The sequence below is a fragment of the Hordeum vulgare genome, chromosome 3H (assembly GCF_904849725.1).
Source record: "Hordeum vulgare subsp. vulgare chromosome 3H, MorexV3_pseudomolecules_assembly, whole genome shotgun sequence".
NCBI lineage: Eukaryota > Viridiplantae > Streptophyta > Magnoliopsida > Poales > Poaceae > Hordeum > Hordeum vulgare.
Window position 1 is genome coordinate 516,669,075 of NC_058520.1, and position 22,722 is coordinate 516,691,796.

The window sequence follows — 22,722 nt, forward strand, 5'->3', positions numbered from 1 at the left end:
TACAACGCACGAGGCGCTCGTGTGGCCCACGCCCCGCTGGGCGCAACTCCCGCTGGCCCTGGCGTCCGTTGGCATCTGACGGTTGCGCATGTGCTTTGGTCGAGCAAAACCGGTGGCTAACGCGGCCGTGGGAGAACCCTAGTTCAACCCCCCCCCCCCCCCGCGCGCGCCTCGCTCTTCCTCTCGCTCCGTAGCGGCAGATCCACTAGCGATCCCGTCGCGCCGCCGGCAAGCCGACAACGGCGTCGGACACCACCGTGTGCACGAGCCCGTCCTGCTTCCCCCTCCCCATCTCTTTTCTCCATCTTCACTTGCTTGAGAGGGAGAGACAGAGAGACGCTGTTGCGCGTCGTGCGAGCCCCTTCTGGCCCCTTATGCCCTGCGAGCGTGTGCAGTTGCGGCGCATCGCTTGAGACGTTCGCCTTCCCCTTCTCCTTGGCTTGCAGCTCCTGGTGAGGTGGACATGGCTGAGGGCGACGGTGGTGACGGTGTCGTGGGCAGTGGCGGCGGCGGTGCTTCCCGTCACGGCTGCGCTCGACCTAGAACGATAGGTGTGTCAGTGCGGTGTACGACAACGCAACAAACCTCGTGTTGCGTGCCGCCGGCCCCCACCTCTTTATATAGCGGAGGTGACGCAGGCCCGTCAACCATTAGTGGGCCGAGCGCCCCCGATCACAGCGCAGATCTAAAAGGGCCCGATGGCCGTTGTGCCCATTCGGGAGGAGATCATCCTAACAATGGCAAGATTGTCACACATCGGATAATATTCAATGTCAAAATTTTCTGCGATTCGCATGGTGTTTGTCATTTTTCTCAATCGAAGATTTTTTTTATCAAGCTGGTTAATTAAGAAGAAAGGAGTTTCGTGTAGTTAACTTAGGAAAACATGACGAAAATCGATACGAACAAACCAAAAGCCAAAAGCATACTTCTCACAAAGCACAAAACACTGTAACCGTATAGGCAGTCCTCCCAACACACAACAACTTGAGACCTCCACACATATAAAACACAACATAACTCCTTATGAGAACATTGGTACGATAAAAGTTGAGCACCCACCATCATGAGATCTTCAACATCATTCGGATGGCGCCACCCTTGCATTTGTTTCTCCTTTGGGAGGCAACCACTTGTCTTCTCGAAACCTGGCTAATCAGCCACCTATTTGTCAAAGAAATCATAAAACTTATTTCTATCACTTGATGCAGTTGTCATCAACCAAGAGGCTTGTAGGACCACACACCAAGTCAATGGCTGCATCAATATCACCCACATGAACCACCAACGCGACATCATCAACTACAAGAATCATCCACGCTAGAAACATCAACATCAACGTCCTATGTAGTGGAAGGGTCGGTCGCTTGATCCATAACTCCTTTCTATGTGTAATGTGAGATTGCAGAGTGCCACCACCTTTTGTGAAAAGTTATACGATAGGCTAGCGCTAGCCGCATTTTATTCGGTACTGTCGCCAATGGCCAACACATTGGCAAAACTTTCCTTTTTACTTCTTTTGTCGGAACAACGCGCGGAGTACAACATGAACAGGCAGACAATTAAGGTCCTCATATTCACGTACTTGCTGAGGGGAAAGCGCACAACACACAACCCTCCCTTTTCCGGCGAATGATTTGCACCAAATATATGGGTGTGTGGCGATCGTCTTTTTTTTCTATTTCTTTTTATCCTTTTTAACTTTACAAAGTGTTATGGGTTTAAAAAAGGCTTGATATCATGAATTTTATTTAGTTTTTCGGATAAAAAAATCATGAATTTGAACATTGTTCTAGAATCTCAAAATATGTTCAAATTCGGAAAATCTTGATAATTTTATTCAATAATTTTCCCCCCAATTTCAAACATTGTTCAACAATTTGAATTTTTACTTCTGGATTTCATTAAAAAATTCAAGAATTTCAAAAATATACACAAATTCAAAAATGGTAAGTAAGTGAAAAAAAGTTCATGAGTTAAAAAATGTTCATGGCTTTCAAAAAATGTTCATGACTTTTAAAATGTTATCTAATTAGGAAATTCTCACTAATTGGAAAACATGTCACTAATTGAAAAATATTTATGACTTTCTAAATTATACTCCATCCGTCTCCAAATAAGTGTCGCAAAAGTTGTACTAAGTTAGTACGAATTTTATACTAGATCAACGACACTTATTTCGGAACGGAGGGAGTATTATAATTAAAAAATATGCAGGAATTTGAATAAATGTACGTAAGTTTTAAAAAAAGAAATATATAGATGCTTCACAATTTTAAAAATTCTCTTGAATTCATAATTTTTCATAAATAAAATAAAGAAATATATAGATGCTTCACAATTTTAAAAAATATTTACAAAATCTTAAAAACGTCCAGGAATTCAAAAAACATTTACATTTTTAAAGACATTCTCACAATTTACAAAAAAGTTCATGAATTTTAAAAAATTCATGAAATGAATACGAAAAAAATAAGGAAAAAAGAGAAGTAAAACTAAAAAATAAAAATATAAAGATAATCATAGATAAAAAAATAGGAAACACGGCGTAGGAAGTTTGAAGAACCTTCACTAAACGGCATACGGATTCACCCGTACAAGCCTACTTCGGCCGGAGCAATATAAAACGTAGCGACTAGACAGGGGGTATGCTATAAATTGGAAGCGACCAAAATGGCAACCGTATTTCACGTGTTGTTCATCTAATTCGAGAAATGTTGATCATGTTACCAAATGGTAATGAATTTCAATAGTAATTATTAGCACATTAATAAAAAATATTCTTTGAATCCAAACATTTGTCAGCTTCACCAAAGTGCTCATCTAAATGAAATTTATTCATCAAATATGAAAAGTGTTTACAATAATCCAAAATATTGTTCATTAAAATACCACAAATGTTTATTTTTGAAATTATAAATTTATTTTGAGCTCATGGATAATGTTTTTGATTTCATGATTTTTTAATTCAGAAACAGATTTTGAAATCCCAAACTTTTTAGTATGTAAAAAGATGTAAGCAAAAAAGAAAATAAAATGTAAAAACAAGGGAGCCCGGTCCCCCACGTTACCTGCCCTATTTCAGGTGTGTGGAGCGAGCGTATGTGTTTGTGTACCGTTCACATGGACGGGCCCACCTGATAGCGCGACCCCTAACTCGTACGGAAAAATCCTATTTCCCGCTCTGTGCGAAGCGCTGTCGAGGCTTCGTACAAAGTGGGCAGATGATTGGGCTGGCCCAGGTAGCGACGTAGCGAGCGACCCTTGTCCGGTTTTGGGAATCTTCTTGAGGTTCGAACCGGTTTCTTTTGATTTTATAAAACTTCTAAAAGGTTCCCGGAACCGTATATTTTTCCATTTTTTCCCTTTTTTCTGTTTATCTTTTTTGTTTCTTTTTTCTATTTCTGTTGAAAAATTCTTCTGAATTTTTCAAAAAAATTGGAATTTGAAAAAATGTTCCAAAATATGAAAAACTGTTCAAGATTTTCTAAAAAAAAATCCAAATTTGTGAAAATGTTTCGGATTTTTAGAAAGTGTTCCAGAATTTGAAAAAATGTTCAATATTCTGTAAAAATGTTTTGGAGTTTAAAAAATCTTCCGGCATTTAAAACTGTTAAGATTTTGAAAAAATGTTCCGTAATTTGAAGAAATGTTCTGGAATTTGGAAAATTGTTCCTGAGTTTAAAAATTGTTCTGGAATTTCAAAAATGTCTGGGAATTCAAACAAATGTTCTGGAGTTTAAAAAATTGTTATTCATATTCGAAAAATGTTTTCTTCTTTAAGAAAAATGCCCTACATTTTCAGAAAACTATAATTGTTGTGCACCTACTGGGCCGGCCCAGTCGGAGGTCGCCCTGTGCGAAGCCCCGACTGCTTGCTGCACTGAGCGGTGAATAGGAGGTCCCCTCGTTCGGCTCACCGCTGACTTCCCTCAAAAGTAGAAACCCAACGGAATGTCAGGTTGTAGTGTTCGGGCACCTCGGTGCTCTTTAGAGGAAAAATTCAAAAAAAAAACACATTGAAAAGTTTTCAAAAAATTCAAAGATAATTCTGTTGAAACTTGTATGTATTCACTATGGACCCGTGAAACGTGAGGTGTACAAAAAATAAAAAAATCGGCCCAACAATGGAAAAAGAAGCGCATTTAAAAATACACATTTGCCTTTTTTATATACGCAACGTGTGAGAGTAAAATGATATGGAATTTCACAGATACACAATATACACATGCGTGTGTGTTTACAAATAAAAAACAGTTTTTTCTTGTTACCGAAAAATGATTTTTCGAAATGGGCACCAAGGTGTCCGTGCACCATTGCTAATTTCCGAAAACCAACGACCGTACTACACCATTTGTTAGTTGACCAGGATCGTCGTCTTTTGTAAAAAGTTTCACGAGTTTTTTCAAAGAATAATGAAATTTTAAATAAATGGTATGATTTAAAATAACAAATTTGAAAAATGTTCGTGGATTTGGGAAGTTTCTGGATTAGAAAAAGGTCATGAATATGGAAAATATCTGCATATAGAAAAATGCTTAGCAAACTTTGAAAAATTTCTTGAATCTGAAAATAACTCTACAATTTAAATTGGTTCATGAATTTGTGTAGAATTTATTCATATGAAAAAGTTCACGGAATTGAGGAAAGTTAATGCATTTAAAAAACATCATGAATTTAAAGAATGCTCATATATTATAAAAAGGTCACAAATTTAAACAATGCTCATAGATTTAAAGAAGTTCGCCAATTTGAAAGAAAAAAATCACAGTTTTTTTTTTTGAGAAACTTCATGTAATTGAAGAAAATCTTGTAAATGAAAAGAGAAAAATGGAAAAAAAGAAAAAGACCCCCCCCCCCCCCCTAAAAATGGTCTGAATTTTATAGATGGTTCTCAAAACCGATGGAAAAAAACCCCACGTGGGCCAACCTACTACAAGCGATGTGACTATGTGAGCGACATCTTGCGCTATAAGCACTAAAAAAAAGATGGTGGAAAATACGCGTGCGACGATGAAAGAACAACGGTCATTACTTTTAACATCATCAATTATGGCTTGAGTTTGGCAATGTGCAAATTGACATGGAAAAATTGTCTGATTACTGGACCACTTTTGGGAGGGTTAGGCATATTTAATGGTTTGAATTAAACTAGCAAAAGGACCTGTGCGTTGCAACGGGAGAAAAAATACCATACGCTTTTAATTTTTCATAATTATTTTGATTTATTAAAATAATAAGCTAACTAACTAATGTAGTCAGTCTTATCCTATTTTATTGAGAAAATCAACCCATCCATTGTTAATTCCACCATGATGAGAAGTTGAGCGGGACAAGCAAAGCAAAACAAAGAGGCTACGTGAATTGATCAATGGACTGTTATCTTATTTCACTCATGGGGTAGAGAATGTGGGATTAGATGACAAACTGAAGGTGGTCTTCCATTCTCTGTCTCTACAACAATACAATCTTACATTCAATATATTCATTCATCAACAAACAAATTCCCACAAAACAAAATTTCTTGCCGGTGCTTGGCACACGGTTGGAGGCATGGGAGGGGATCTCACCAGATGATGAGTTCCTGCCGGAGGAGGGGATACGATGAGGGGAGCAAGGGTTAGGCGCCTCTATCTGACCATAAGGAGTCGCCGTTGCCGCGCCATAACCTCGGAGTTCCCCGTGTGAGCCATGGAGGCCCGCCTCCACCTGCAAGTACTTCGCTCCGCCGCGCCGCCGCCGTTCTGCATCGAGCACACGCATCATTCCCAGTCACTGTAACTGTCACGTTGATTTGATCCAGAAGCTGTGCTCGAGCGCCGAAAAGGGGGCAGCAAGCGGGCAGAGGTACGACCGCGGAGGCGGGTGGGTTGAGATCGACAACAATGGTGGTTGAGGTCGGCCGCGGCGGCGAGTGGTGTGGCAGCGGCCTGGGCACACGCCAGGGTGGACCAGGGTCGACGCGATGCGCTCGAGCGTCGCAACAGGGGCAGTGAGCGGGGAGAGGTATGGCCGCGAAGGCGGGTGGGTTGAGATCGGCAGCGGTGGCGTTGAGGTCGGCCACAGCGGCGAGTGGTGTGGCGGCGGCCTGGGCACATGAACGGTGGCCCAGGGTCGACGGGAGGAGGCGATGCGTACGGGTATAATTTTTGCAGCGAATCATTTTTCCTTTTACGTTGTAGATAAATGATGGAGCGCGGGTTGAATAACAAAAATTACAGAGGCTTTTTTATAAAAATATGATGGTGGATTTTCCGATGGAAGCAATAGATTGGTACCGGGGCGTGGTGTTTCTCAGCTTAAGCTCAAATGAGCTCAGGTAAACACTGAAATCGGGAAAAAATTGGGAAAATTCTGAATCTTTTTGTGGCAAACATTGACAATTTTTTGGATGCCTTGCAGAAGTTTCATCATGAAACAACATTCATGAAACTCGTGTGTGACAGCACGATGCCGGCGTTCCAGAAGATTCCCCCTTCTATTCCCGTTTTCGTCGTGTGTGTATTATAATTTGTCGCATCATTCGCATCATCTGCATTGCATCGGCATCTCCGTTGCCCTCAGTTTTCAAAACTTGCATCCGTTAGTAGTTGTCGGTTCTCGACGTTGTCCGTTCTGAGTCCGACCGCACTCGCAAGCGCCCGCGGCACCGTCGAAACCCTGTTTTAAAAGTGTGTTGAAAACTTTCTCTGATCGGGGTGAAACTTGGCATGCGGTCTAATTTGTTTTAGTTAGACCGCCTGTCGAATTTCGTCGCGATCGGAGTTCGTCGGGTACCCGAACGGTCGACCGTAGCGGCACCGTATTCGGTCTACCGTCGGACGTCTGTCGGTGATTTAAAAATCGTTGCCGCGCCGCACCACTCCCCTCTCATCTTAGCCAACGCCACTCTACACACCTAACCCTAACCCGCCTCTCCGATCGGACCGCACGATCGCGACCGTAGGGGCGAAAAACCCCCTAATACCCTGCATCCTAGCCCCTTCCTATAAATAGGCGACCTCCCGTGCCAAAAATTGCCTTCTCCCACCTCCTGCCTCGTTTTCCCCGCCGAGCCGTCACCACCTCGCCACTTGGGGCCGCCCCAGAGGACCGACCGCCACCTGAGCCGCCGGCAGCCGCCCCCGCAGCCAACCGGAGCGCGCCACGTGGCCCTCCAGCGCCTCCCACCGCCGCGGCCCGCGCAACCCAGATCTGGCCCGCCCGAAGCCGATCTGGGCCGAGCAGCCTCGCCCCCGAGCTCCTGCCGTCCCCGTGCTGCCCGAGCAGCCTCGCCCCCCGAGCTCCTGCCGTCCCCGTGCTGCCCGAGCCGCCGTCGCGCGCAGCCTTCCTCGCCGGCCGCGCCTCCCCGTGCGCCAGAGCCCGCAGCGCCGCGTCCCGCACCACCGCCCTCAGCCCCCGCAGCCGGCCCAGCTCGAGTGCGCTACCTCCTCCCCGGCCCAGATGGCCACCGCAGAGCCCAACGCCTCACCCCCCGCTCGGCCCAGGAGCGCCCGAGACCTAGTCGCCCGGCCTCCTTCAGGCCACCTTCACGCGAGGCCCAACGTCCCCAAGCCCAAGGTGAGGAGCACCCCGAGCCCCTCTATTTTTAACACAGGGCGCAGTTTAGTAAAATCGCGCCATGCCTTCGTTTCGGGCCTGGTTGCAAATCGGCCCGTAGATGTTTTGTTTAAAGGCTTAGATTTAATTATTATTTGTTAGAGAAATAACTGATATTAAAACGCGTATAACTTTTAATTCGTGTGTCAGATCGAAATGTGTAGCATATGGATTTTGTGTAGAATTTCGCATAGATTTCGAATTTCTAATTTGCGTAATTATTTGAGGTAGTTTGAAGTGCCTAATGCATCGTTTTGCGTGTTGTTTCAATAGGATTCGTTCCGTAGTTATTTCTCGTGCGTGTCCGGATTGCCCGTATACCGTAGATTAAATGTCTATGTTTTAGGAACCATTTTTGCATGTATTTTAGAGCAGTCATTTGTATTTTTGCACGTAGGGATTTGTCGCTAGATTATTTTCCGTGTTTAGGACGTTCTCTCGCATTTATGTGTGGAAATATTGTTGTGTTGCAACCCCACATATTTTATATGTTTTCGGGGTATTTTTCTGTGCAATTAGTTTTAGCTTTTAAGTAAGTTAGTTCGTGCGATATTTTGCCATGTTGCCCTCTTGTTTATTTCGTAGGATTTATTCCGTGCTTCATGTGACGGAGTTGTCAACTAGAGAGTTTATCTTAGATGTTTTGTCTAGCCCCTGGTATTTTTAGTTGCAATAGAAATGCATGTTTAGGTGTGTTTTGCTTGCTCTCAGGTTGCTAGAAATAGTGCTGATTTGGAGGAGCTGAAATATTTCTAAGTCTGGAATCTGTTATATTTTGTTGTTGTCTTGTCTTGCTTCTATCTTTTGATCTGTAGCTCTTTTGAGGTTGGTGCAATGGAGTTAGTTGTAACCCTTGTGATTCTCTAGCATGTTGTGAATTTTCATGCCATTTGGAGTCCTGTAGCTATTGGTTTTGCTGCTGTCAATATAGCTTCAGATCGAAAACTGCACTCTCAAGAGGTGTAATTTTCACGAAGTCTGAAATAGTGTGTGAGATGCCATGTTGTTACTTCTTTCCCTAGTGATCCATGATGCCATGCTAGTTGTTGTTAGTTGTTTGTAATAGTGCTTCTTGTCCTCTTACGTGGCATGCCTTGCTTGAGTTTATCAGAGTTGTGTAGCTCGTAGTTATGGGGCGTAGAACAAGCTATGTGGCTGATTTTGGCAGATTGTAGTCATTTCTTGTTTTGCTTGTAGGTGTTGAACCGTAGCTCCGATTTGATCGTGTCCTACATGAAACTTGCTTAGAATCTCGTGTAGTTTCATTTTCCCTTGCTAGTTGTATGTTTTAAAGTGCTCGTGACCGTCGTTGCACACATTTGGCATTCATGTCATCATATCTTGCGGTGCTTGTAACTTTTGAACCGTAGCTCCGTTGGAGATGTTCTTTATGTGTAGATTGCTTAAAATGACGCGTAGAATTACGTGAACCTATTTGTTTTGCTGTTTAACAACCAATTAAATGTGTTAGTTCAGATCTGGACAGAATTGTAATTTAACATGCGAGGTCGTCTCGGAGGTGCTATATGTCATTTCCGACCTCATTTAAAATGTCTAGATAGGTAGTTTAATTTGCGCTTCACCTCTTGCCATGTTTAATCACATTTAATATTGCCGTGTATCTAATCGGGATAGAACTAAATAATTAACGTGGAGTTTCGTCAATATGCAACTCGTTGCATATTAAACTTCACTTAATGTGTAGTGTTTGATGGTGTGGATTGTCATGCCGTGACTTGCATGTTTTCAGCTGCTCATGCATCATTTGTGTTGTGCATCGTGTGGTGAATTCCGTGTGTTGATTTGTGTTTCCGGTTTGCTTCGTCTCGATAGAGTTCCGCAGCGTGCCGGATTGTGAGGACCCGTTCGACTACGTCGGTTCGTCTGCTTCACGGAGGCATTCTTCTTCCAAGCGGGATATCAGGCAAGATGACCATTTTGCCAGATACCATTACTATCATTCCCATGCTAGTTTTACCGCTTCTATTGTTTATGTCTCGTTGCCTACCACATGTTAAATATGAGCCTCTCAACAATGCCATGAAAACCTTCAACCTGTTCAATCTAGCAAACCACTGATTGGCTATGTTACCGCTTGCTTAACCCTGTTGATAGCGTTGCTAGTTGCAGGTGCAGATGCTTCCATGTGAAAGCATGGGTTTCGTGTTATATCACCATATTAAATGCTATTGAATTTAATGCACCTATATACTTGGTAAAAGGTGGAAGGCTCGGCCTTTCTAGCCTGGTGTTTTGTTCCACCTTTGCCCCGTTAGTTTCCGGCTACCGGTGTTATGTTCCATAAATGAGCGCTCCTAACACGATCGGGGTTGTTATGGGGACCCCTTGATAATTCGTTTTAGATTAAAGCTGGTCTGGCAAGGCCCAACTTTGGTACTACATTTGCCTTATAACCTAATAATAATGCATAGGGACCCGCAGGCACTCGCGGACTAATTTAATCAACCCCCGTGCCAGTGCTCCTCATGAGTGTTGGTCCCACCCGAGCGATGTCCGGCGCCCCTCTGGTCACCCGGAGGTTTAGCGATCCCGACGTCTAGCTCATCCGTCGTGTCCTGAGAACGAGGTACGCGACTCCTATCGGGATCGTCGACACGTCGGGCGGCCTTGCTGGATTAGTTTTACCTTTGACGGAATATCTTGTGCATCGGGATTTCGGTGATGCTTTGGGTAATCTCAGAGTTGAGGTTTTCCACTAGGGAATCCGACGAGATCGCGAGCTTCGTCATTGAGGATTTCTATGCGGCTTGTGGTAATTTGTGATGGACTAGTTGGAGCACCCCTGGAGGGTTAAATCTTTCGGAAAGCCGTGCCCGCGGTTATGTGGTAATGTGGAAACTTTGTTTAACATTGGTTCTAGATAACTTGAAGTTAACTTAATTAAAATATGCCAACTGTGTGCGTAACCGTGACTGTCTCTTTCGTGAGTTCCTTCTCCGAACGAGGACACGGTGGGGTTATGTCTGACGTAGGTAGGTGCTCAGGATCATTCATTTGACCATCAGTAGTTCACGTCCGTTATGCGTAGATCTTCCCCCTCTTATTTCTTGTACTCGTAAGTTAGCCACCAAATATATGCTTAGCCGTTGCTGCAACCTCACCACTTAAGCATGCCTCACCCATTAAGCTTTGCTAGTCTTGATACCTTTGGAAATGAGATTGCTGAGTCCCCTGTGGCTCACAGATTACTACAACACCAGTTGCAGGTACATGTAAAGGTTACTTGACGCGAGCGCCTTGATTGTTCTTTTGGAGTTGCTTCTTCTTCTTCTCCTTCTTCTTTATCGATCTAGGATGGGTTCCAGGCCGGCGGCCTGGGATAGCAAGGATGGACGTCGTTCTTATTTTTCTCGTTTGTTTTCGTCCGTAGTCGGACCCTGCTCTTACTCTTGATGTTTATGTAATGTACTGTCGTGACTCTGATGTAGCTTGTGGCGAGTGTAAGCCAACTCTTTATGTATATCTCTTCTTTTCAGTACATGTACTTGTAACGATATCCATTTTTGCGACACGACGAGATGCGCTTCTATCCCTGACGAGTGCTTCGTGTCAAATTGAGGATAGGGTCGCATCTTGGGCGTGACATCGTGCCATAAAAAAGCTCCAAAATTGCTATTTTTTGAAAGCATTTTGGAGTGCTTATTTTATTATTTTTACGACGCTTGGACCAATGTTATTTCATGATGAAATTTTCTGGCATCCAGAATTTTTCTCAATGTTTGCCAGCAAAAAACTTCAAACTTATTTTTAATATGTTTTCAATTTTCTTTTGGAATTTATTGTCCATCCCGAGCTCACTAAGACTTCTGTTGGTACCAGCTCTATTCTCTACGGGAGTAATTTTACCAAACTTCCATTCGCCACTCACTTCGATAGATTGCAGGTGCGTCACACGCAAAGCATTTGAGCAGCGAGAGATGGGCTGGCCCACTTTGATCCTAACCACTGATTTTGCGAACTTTCTATTTTTAAATGTCGTTTGATTCTCTAATCAGAATTTTTTTCTTCTATTTTTTATTATACTAGTTTTCCCAGTGTTCTGTTTATTTTTATTTTTTTCTACCATTTTCATGATTTTTAAATTTTCTGTGATTTCATAAGAAATGTAAACAAATTCAAAAGAAGTTCATGTTTTACAAATACTGTTTACCATTACAAAAAAAGTTTTACATTTTAAAATGTCGGTTTTAATTTTTCAAATTTGAAAATGTTTGCATTTTGAAAATATGTGATTTTTTTCAAAAAACAATATGTTCACGTTCAAAATTTGATTTTTTTTTTGATCTATCGAAGAGGTTAGTTCTTAATGTTGTGCTGCATATTACTCCCTCAGTCTTAAAATAGTTATAATTGGAAAGAACTAGTCTAGTTTTTTTTAACTACTCCCTCCGTTACGATTTAGAAGGCACGTTTGGAAAATCTCTGGGACCAACGTAGTCATCGATTGGTTGTGAGATGTAGCAGGTGTAAATGCTAGTGCGCCTAATCAACTAAAAAAATACTAGTACTAATGCGTGAGCAGCAAATTGGGAGGACCCATGCATGAGTAGTACTAGTACTAATTAACAGGAGTAATTGCTTTCGCGTCTTAAACCTTGTCTATTTTGAAAACGCACGCAAATTTAACTGTGTCTTTTAAACCGTGACGGAGGGAGTATGATTATTTAGATACAGAGAAACTAGTCATCAATGCTCATAGCTCCATTGGTTTAGCGGATGCAACCGCTGGGAGCTCTCCTATTTGATTCCTCGCAAGTGTGACTTTTTTATTACTATTTTCGCTGCAGTACAACAAACGTTTGCTCGGCAATTGACCGCAGGAGTTCCCCAATTTTTTGCTGACTGCGCGAGACCGGTAGTAGAGAGTGTTGTGGACCGATACAATTCGGGTTCTAGCAGGAACGGTTTTCAAGTTCTGTTTTCTTTTCTTCCCTACCTGTACTTTCCGTTGTTTTTTATCCTTTTTCTTGTGCTGTCTTTTACTGTATTTTCGTTTAATATTTTACGTTTTTTTTTCTTTTCACTGGTTTACTGTGCTGGTCTTTTTTTCTTTCTTTTTTAGTATATTTGGCTTCTTCCTTTTCTTTTCTTTCTTAGCAATGTCTAGTTTTTCAATACCCATTGTATATGTCTTATGCAGGGATAGCATACTTGTAAGCACGTTGAACATTTTCCAAACGCATGTTTTAAGCATTTCTTTAATACATGTTAAACATTTTTCAATACACTTTAAATGGTAAGAAACTATTTTTGAAATACACAAACATTTTTTACATTGTATAACATTTATCAAAGACTGTCACATACATTGTTTGGAACTCTTACCATATTTTAAATGTCCTTTTTTTTCTAAAGCTACCAAAATTTTCGGTTACAATAACAAAAAATTACACTCGTTAACAATTTTCAAATTCATGTGACCATTTAAAAAAATTGAGTATATTTGTTTTGGAATATATGCAATTAGGATATTTTGGTGTATATGCATTTAGGATATTTTGGAAAAATAAATAAATACAAAGGAGAAAAAACTAGTGCAGGTGTGTACATATATCCCTATGTGCGGTTTAAGATTATGGCTGGCCCATTTAAGACTGCCCCTAGTCTAGTATTTTTTTAATAATGCATTTTTTCATTAATTCAAGAAATAATACGCGACAATTTTTTTCAAAAATAATACAGCGTCGGCAAAACCAGTTGGATTCCAATCAGCTTTGGCGAAACCAATTGGATTCCAATCAGCCTTGGCTAACCCGATTAGATCTAGTTTACTAATTGGTTCCGCGGAAATCAATTAGTGCGTGTCGGCTTTGGCAATTTCGACAGCCGCATGTGCCCATATTTTCGCTATATTTTTCACTGTAATTTGATCCTGCAACCCTTTCTCGCCATCGTCTTCACCTCCCTATTGTTTCCATCATTTTGGCTCGTAACGTTTGGGCACCCCACATGTATGGCTGGACGACGCCTAATACACTGCGTGAGCGCCAGGGCAAATGTCGTTAGAGACACTTCTCTCTATCAATAGGGACATAACTATGTACTTATTGTTGGGAACATTGCATGGGAAACAAAAAATTTCCTACGCACACGAAGACCTATCATGATGATGATCATCTATGAGAGAGAGATCGGATCCACATACCCTTGTAGATCGCTAAGAGCATCTCTAGTGGATCCTCTATATGGACGTGTATAGTAAATATACAAGATTTCAGCCGTTTTTTACTGTCCAAAGACTTCGAGCGACTCGTGTAAACGGAGGTGTAAAATATCCACGTCCAGCCATGACTGTACGAGGCGTGGAAACAACCACGACCAAGCCACGCTCGTGAGCTCGCCTGCTTCGTCCCGCGGCCCTACCTCGCCCTAGATCGCCGTCGTGTTCTTCTCCGGCCGCCGCCCAAGGTAACTTCTTCTCCTGGCCGAGCTCACGAGCGGGAGGGCGGGGACGAGGGGCCGAGCTCACGAGCGGGAGGAGCGGCTGGCGGCGGGCGGGATTGGGGCGGCGGCTGGCGGCAGCCGGGATGGGGGCGGCGGGTGGCGGCGGGCGGGATGGGGGTGGCGGCTGGCGGCGGCCGGGATGGGGGCGGCTGGCGGGATGGGGGCGGCGGCTGGCGGCGGCCGACGGGATGGGGGCGGCGGCTGGCATGGGGGCGGAGGCGGGCGGCGATGCAGCGATGCAGCTATGCAGCGTTGTGTGAACCTGTTGTCTGCTTGCTTTTCAACCCGTTGTCTGAATCTGTTGCTTGCTTTTCTACTCATTTTGGAAACTGGGATATTGTGCATTATGGCACAAGCTTTCATTACATCACTGATTTCTTTACGTTTCCATCCTTTAGCAGGTCCACGAACAATGGCAAAACGGGATTGCAGAACTCCAAAGGCTCGTTCCACATCTTTCCTAGCCCCCTCTTGCTTCTTGGCAAAAGTTTTATGCTTTCTGCTAGTTGGAGCTGGTATGCTCTTCACAAATGTTGCCCACCGTGGATAGATACCATATGCAAGATAATACCCCATTGTGTACTGACGGCCATTGATGCTATAATTCACTGGTGGAGTGTGGCCTTCAGCTAGCTTTGTAAAAACAGGAGAGCGTTGAAGAACATAGTCATGTTCAAGTATACCATCAGCTATGCGGTTGAACAAAGTACGCGACATCCTAAATCTGGCGTCGAGTGTTCATCCTCTCTTCCTCCTCGCGATCGGCTAATTCCGCAAGTATGAGTTCATCGTCGCCCGATGAAGATGACGAAGAACTCATGTCCCAAGAGGATGTGTTCATTGTGTTGTTTGAGAGACGATAGAGAAATCTAGAAGTGAGAAGATGAGGCACAACTAGAAATGCTGGAAGAGAGGTGATTGGGGCGGTTTATATAGACCAGAAATATGGCCGTTGAAAATATAGCCGTTAGAAATATAGCCGTTTGAAAATATAGCCGTTGGAATATACACGTCCTGGTTTCCACGTCCTGTATACACGTTCCACTGAAAAACAGGGAGGTGTAAAATTTAGCAAAGTGTATATGGACGTGTATATGAAGATATACACGTCCAAATTTACACGTTCCACTAGAGATGCTCTAAGCGTAAGCGTTAATAAACGCGGTTGATGTAGTGGTACGTCTTCACGATCCGTCCCACGAACCGTCCCACGAACTGTCTCACGATCCGTCCCACGATCCGTCCCGATCAAGTGCCAACGGACGGCACCTCCGCGTTCCGCACACGTACAGCTCGATGACGATCTCCGCCTTCTTGATCCAGCAAGAAGGGGCGAAGAGGTAGATGAGTTCTCCAACACGGCGGCGACGTGGTGGTGGTGGTGGTGCTATTCCAGCGGGGCTTCGCCTAAGCACCGCGGAAACTAGAGGAGAAACAGATCTAGAGAGAGAGGGCATCATGTGGTTGTTTTGCGTTGTGTCTAAAACTCTCAAAACCCTTAGTATATATAGGAGGAGAGGAGGGAGAGGGCTGCGCCCAAGGGCAGCCTTATCTTCTCTTGCGCAAGGGAGAGAGGAGGAGTCCTACTCCAATCCTATTTGGAGTAGGATTGCTCCTTCTCACTTAGAAACTCTTTCCACCTTGTTTTTTTTCCTTCTCAAACCTTATGGGCCTTAGTGGAAACTTATTCCAGCCCACTAGGGGCTGGTTTATCTCTTCCCACAGCCCATGAGGCCCCTTGGGGCGTGACACCCCTCCCGATGGTCCTCTGCACTCCTCCCGACACTTCCGGTACACTATCGATGAGCCTGAAAATTTTCCGGTGACCAAAACAGGACTTTCTATATATCAATCTTTGTTTCTGGACCATTCCGGAAACCCTCGTGACATACGGGATCTCATCCGGGACTCCGAACAACCTTCGGTAACCAACACATATAACGCAACTATACCGAAACGTCACCGAACCTTAAGTGTGTAGACCCTGCGGGTTCGAGAACTATGCGGACATGACCTGAGACACTCTCCGGTCAATAACCAACAACGGGACGTGGATGTCCATATTGTCTCCTACATATTCTACGAAGATCTCTATCGGTTGAACCTCTTTGTCAAGGATTCATATAATCCCGTATACTATTCCCTTTGTCCTTCGGTATGTTACTTGCCCGAGATTCGATCGTCGGTATCTCCATACCTAGTTCAATCTCGTTACCGGCAAGTATCTTTACTCATTCCGTAATACAAGATCCCGTGACTAACTCCTTAGTCACATTGCTTGCAAGGCTTGTTGTGATGTTGTATTACCGAGCGGGCCCCGAGATACCTCTTTGTCACACGGAGTGACAAATCCCAGTCTTGATCCATGCCAACCCAACAGACACCTTTGGAGATACCTGTAGAGCACCTTTATAGTCACCCAGTTACGTTGCAACGTTTGATACACACAAGGCATTCCTACGGTGTCCGGGAGTTGCATGATCTCATGGTCATAGGAACGGATACATTGACATGCAGAAAAACAGTAGCAATAAACTGACATGATCACTTGCTACGTTTATAGTTTGGGTCTTGTCCATCACATCATTCTCCTAATGATGTGATCCCGTCATCAAGTGACAACACTTGTCTATGGCCAGGAAACCTTGACGATCTTTGATCAACGAGCTAGTCAATTAGAGGCTCACTAGGGCAGTGTGTTGTCTATGTATCCACATATGTATTTGAGTTTCCAATCAATACAATTCTAGCATGGATAACAAATGATTATTATGGACAAGGAAATATAATAATAACATATTTATTATTGCCTCTATGGCATATTTCCAACAGTCTCCCACTTGCACTAGTGTCAATAATCTAGTTCACATCACTATGTGGTTGTAATGAATGTAACACCCATACAGTTCTGGGGTTCGATCATGTCTTGCTTGTGAGAGAGGTTTTTAGTCAACGGGTCTGAACCTTTCAGATCTGTGTGTGCTTTAAAAATCTCTATGTCATCCCATAGATGCTGCTACCACGCACCATTTGGAAGTATTCCAAATGACTGCTCCACTATACGAATCCGGTTTACTAATCATAGTTATTTGGATTAGTGTCAAAGCTTGCATCGACGTAACCCTTTACGATGAACTCTTTAATCACCTCCATAATCGAGGAAAAAAATCCTTAGTCCACTAGTTACTAAGGATAACTTTGACCGTTGTTCAGTGATTCAATCCTGGATCACCCTTTGTACCCCTTGACAGACTCATGGCAAGGCACACATCAGGTGCGGCACACATCATGACGTACTTTAGAGCCTACGGCTAAGGCATAGGGGACGACCTTCGTCCTTTATTTTTATTCTGCCGTGGTCGGGCTTTGAGTCTTACTCAAATACACACCTTACAACACAACCAAGAACTCTTTCTTTGCTGATCTATTTTGAACTCCTTCAAAACTTGTCAAGGCATGCATTTCATTGAAAGTTCTATTTAGCGTTATGATCTATCTCTATAGATCTTGATGCTCAATGTTCAAGTAGCTCTATCCAGGTTTTCCTTTGAAAAACTCCTTTCAAACAACCCTTTATGCTTTCCATAAATTCTACATTACTTCCAATCAACAATATGTCAACCACGTATACTTATCAGAAATTCTATATTGCTCCCACTCACTTCTTTGGAAATACAAGTTTCTCATAAACCTTGTATAAACCTAAAAGCCTTGATCATCTCATCAAAGCGTATATTCCAACTCCGAGATGCTTGCTCCAGTCCATAGAAGGATCGTTGGAGCTTGCATATTTGTTAGCATCCTTAGGATTGACAAAACCTTCTGGTTGTATCACATACAACCTTTCCTCAGGAAACCGTCGATGAAACAATGTTTTGACATCCTATGTGCAATATTTCATAAATAATGCAGCAACTGCTAACATAATTCCAACAGACTTTTAGCATCGCTATGAGTGAGAAAGTCTCATCATAGTCAACTCTTTGAACTTTTCGGAAACATCTTTGCGACAAGTCGAGCTTTCTTAATAGTGACTTTTCACCATCATCGTCTGTCTTCCTTTTAAAAGATCCATCTGTACTTAACAGCCTTACGACCATCAAGTAGTTCTTCCAAAGTCTACACTTTGTTTTCATACATGGATCCTCTCTCGGATTTCATGGTCTCCAGCCATTTGTCGGAATCCGGGCCCACCATCGCTTCTCCATAGCTCGTAGGTTTATTGTTGTTCAACAACATGACCTCCAAGACAGGGTTACCATACCACTCGATAGCAGTACGTGACCTTTTCGACCTACGAGGTTTGTAGTAACTTGATCCGAAGCTTAATGATCACTATCATCAGTTTCCACTTCAATTGGCGTAGGCGCCACAGGAACAACTTCCTGCGTCCTGCTACACACTGGTTGAAGTGATGGTTCAATAACCTTATCAAGTTCCACCACCCTCCCACTCAATTCTTTCGAGAGAAACCTTTCCTCGATAAAGGACCCGTTTCTAGAAACGAACACTTTGCTTCCGGATCTGAGATAGGAGGTATACCCAACTGTTTTGGGTGTCCTATGAAGATGCATTTATCCGCTTTGGGTTCGAGCTTATCATGCTGAAATCTTTCCACATAAGCATCGCAACCCCAAACTTTTAAGAAACGACAGCTTAGGTTTCTCCAAACCATAGTTCATATGGTGTCATCTCAACAGAAATACGTGGTGCCCTATTTAAAGTGAACGTGGTTGTCTCTAATGCATAACCCATAAACGATAGTGGTAATTCGATAAGAGACATCATAGTATGCACCATATCAAATAGGGCGCGGCTATGACGTTCGGACACACCATCACACTATGGTGTTCTAGGTGGCATGAGATGTGAAACATTTTTCACATTTGTCTCAATTGTGTACCAAACTCGCAACTCAGATATTCATCTCTATGATCATATCATAGACATGTTACCCTCTTGTCACGATGATCTTCAACTTCACTCTGAAACTATTTGAACCTTTCAATAATTTAGACGTGTGTTTCACGAAGCAAATACACTAGTATCTACTCAAGTCATCTGTGAAGTAAGAACATAACGATATCCACTGCGTGCCTCAGCACTCATTGGACTGCATACATCCAAATGTATTACTTTCAATAAGTTACTTTCTAGTTCCATCTCACTGGAAAACGAGGCCCTCGGTCATCTTTCCCATGTGGTATGATTTTCATGTCTCAAGTGATTCAAAATCAAGTGAGTCAAAACGATCCATCTGCATGGAGTTTCTTCATGCGTTTATACCAATAGCATGGTTTGCATGTCTCAAACGTTTCAAAAATGAGTGAGTACCAAGATCCATCAGCATGGAGCTTCTTCATGCATTTTATACCAACATGACTCAAGCGGTAGTGCCACAAGTAAGTGGTACTATCATTACTACTGTGTATCTTTTGGCATCAATATTATGAACATGTGTAGCACTACGATCGAGATTCAATAAACCATCGAAGGTATTTATTCAAGCAAATGGAATAACCATTATTCTCTTTAAATGAATAATCGTATTGCAATAAACACGATCTAATCATGTTCATGCTCAACGGAAACACCAAATAACAATTATTTAGGTTTAACATTAATCCCGATGGTAGAGGGAGCGTGCGATGTTTGATCACATCAACCTTGGAAACACTTCCAACACATATCGTCACCTCGCCTTTAGCTAGTCTCTGTTTATTCCGCAGCTTTTATTTCAAGTTACTAACACTTAGCAACCGAACCGGTATCTAATACCCTCGTGCTACTAGGAGTACTAGTAAAGTACACATCAATATCATGTATATCAAATATACTTCTGACGACTTTTTCCAGCCTTCTCATCTACCAAGTATCTAGGGTAGCCCCTCTTCAGTGACTGTTCCCCTCATTACGGAAGCACTTAGTCTCGGGCTTGGGTTCAACCTCGGGTTTCTTCACTAGAGCAGCAACTGGTTTGCCGTTTCATGAAGTATCCCTTCTTGCCCTTGCCCTTCTTGAAACTAGTGGTTTTACTAACCATCAACAATTGATGCTCCTATTTGATTTCTACTTTCACGATCTCAAACATCGTGAATAGCTCAAGGATCATCATATCTATCCTCGATATAGTTCATCACGAAGCTCTAGTAGCTTGGTGGCAGTGACTTTGGAGAACCATCACTATATCATCTGGAAGATTAACTCCCACTTGATTCAAGCGACTATTACACTCAGACAATCTCAACACATGCTCAACGATTGAGCTTTTCGCCTTTACTTTGTAGCCAAAGAATCTTGTCGGAGGTCTCATACCTATCAACAAGGGCACGAGCATGAAATCCCAATTTCATCTCTTAGAACATCTCATATGTTCCGTGACGTTAAAAACGTCTTCAACGCCTCAATTCTAAGCCGTTAAGTATTACACACTGAACTATCACGTAGTCATCAAAAACGTGTATGTCACATGCTCGCAACATCCACAGACGACGCTCGAGGTTCAGCACACCGAGCGATGCATTAAGGAAATAAGCCTTATGTTCAGCAATGAGGACAATCCTCAGTTTACGGACCCAGTCCGCATAATTGCTACTATCATCTTTCAACTAAATTTTCTTTAGGAACATACCTAAAAATAGTAGAGCTACAACGCAAGCTACAACATAATTTGCAAAGACCTTTTGACTATGTTCATGATAATTAGTTCAATTAATCATATTTCTTAAGAACTCCCACTCAAATAGACATCCCTCTAGTCATTCGAGTGGCGCATGATCCAAATCCACTAACTCAAGTCCGATCATCACGTGAGTTGAGTATAGTTTCAGTGGTGAACATCTCCATGTTGATCATATCAACTATATGATTCATGCTCGACCTTTCGGTCTCTTGTGTTGGCCATGTCTGTACATGCTAGGCTCGTCAAGTTTAACCCGAGTGTTCCGCGTGTGCAACTATTTTGCACCCGTTGTATGTGAACGTTGAGTTTATCACACCCAATCATCACATGCTGTCTCAAAACGACGAACTGTCGCAACGGTGCACAGTCGGGGAGAACACAATTTTATCTTGAAATTTTAGTAAGGGATCACCTTATAATGCTATCGTCGTTCTAAGCAAAATAAGGTGCATAAAAGGATTAACATCACATGGAAATCATAAGTGGCATGATATGACCATGATCTTGTGCTTCTTAATCTCCATCAGCAAAGCACCGCCATGATCTTCATCGTCACCGGCACCACACCATGATCTCCATCATTGTGCTGCCATCGAGGTTGTCGTGCTATCTATGCTATTACTACCAAAGCTACAACCTAGCAATATAGTAAACGCATCTGCAAGCACAAATGTTAGTTTAAAGACAACCCTATGGCTCCTACCGGTTGCCGTAGCATCGACGTGCAAGTCTATATTTAACTATTACAACATGATCATCTCATACATCCAATATATCATATCAAGTCATTGGCTATATCACATCACATGCATACCCTTCAAAAACAAGTTAGACGTCCTCTAATTTGTTGTTGCATGTTTTACGTGGCTGCTATGGGTATCTAGTATGATCGCATCTTACTTACGCAAAGCCACAACGGTGATATGCAATTTTCTATTTAACCTTCTCCAAGGACCGCCTCGGTCAAATCCGATTCAACTAAAGTTGAAGAAACAAGCACCCGCCAGTCATCTTTATGCAACAAGTTGCATGTTAGCCGATGCAACCGGTCTCTCGTAAGCGTATGAGTAAGGTTGGTCCGGGCCGCTTCAATCCAACAATACCGCCGAATCGAGAAAAGACTAAGGAGGGAAGCAAAAAGAACATCAACGCCCATAAACTATTTTGTGTTCTACTCAAGATATCATCTACGCATGAACCTAGCTCATGATGCCACTATTGGGAACGTTGCATGGGAAACAAAAATTTTCCTACGCACACGAGGACCTATCATGGTGATTGCCGTGGGTATAAGCCTGACAGTAGATGTGTAGGGTACGAAAAGGATGGGCAGAGCCTTAGCTACGGCGAGGTTGTATGAGTTCAGGCCCCTCTGCGGTGGAGGTAATAGCCCTACGTCTCAGTGCTCAGGGAGCTTGTTGTCGAGTGGAGATATGGAATACAATGAGTTGCTAACCCCTGCACCAGAGGGGGAGGGTGGCTTATATAGAGTGCGCTGTCCTCCACAACGGTTCCGGTACAGGGGTGGAGTAGTGGCGATTGAATGCGTATGTTACCGGTAACGTACGTCCTAAATGCTAATAAATGCACAAGGAAACGTACGACCGTTTCCCTCCACGGGGGTTACGATGTCCCGAGTGGCATCCAGTCGGTTAGTTGGATGTTCTCCGAATGCTAGTCTCTGACTGGATGGTTGAGGACCTGTTGCCGACTGGATGATGGGGACTCCTTAATTCAGTCGGAACTGACTAAGGGTCTTGTCCCTTATGAGGGGTAGTCCTTGGGTAGGACTTATAGGGCAGGCCTATGACCCTACCCTAGGACTACAACCCCATCATTAGTCCCTGAATGGATTGGAGTTGGAACGACAAAGCGGTGCTTGAAGTTTGGATCTGACTGGAACGGATGTGACTTTGGCGTTGTCTGCCTCGATCCATTTTATCTTCTCTGACCAACGATCCGAGTGGAAATCTTTG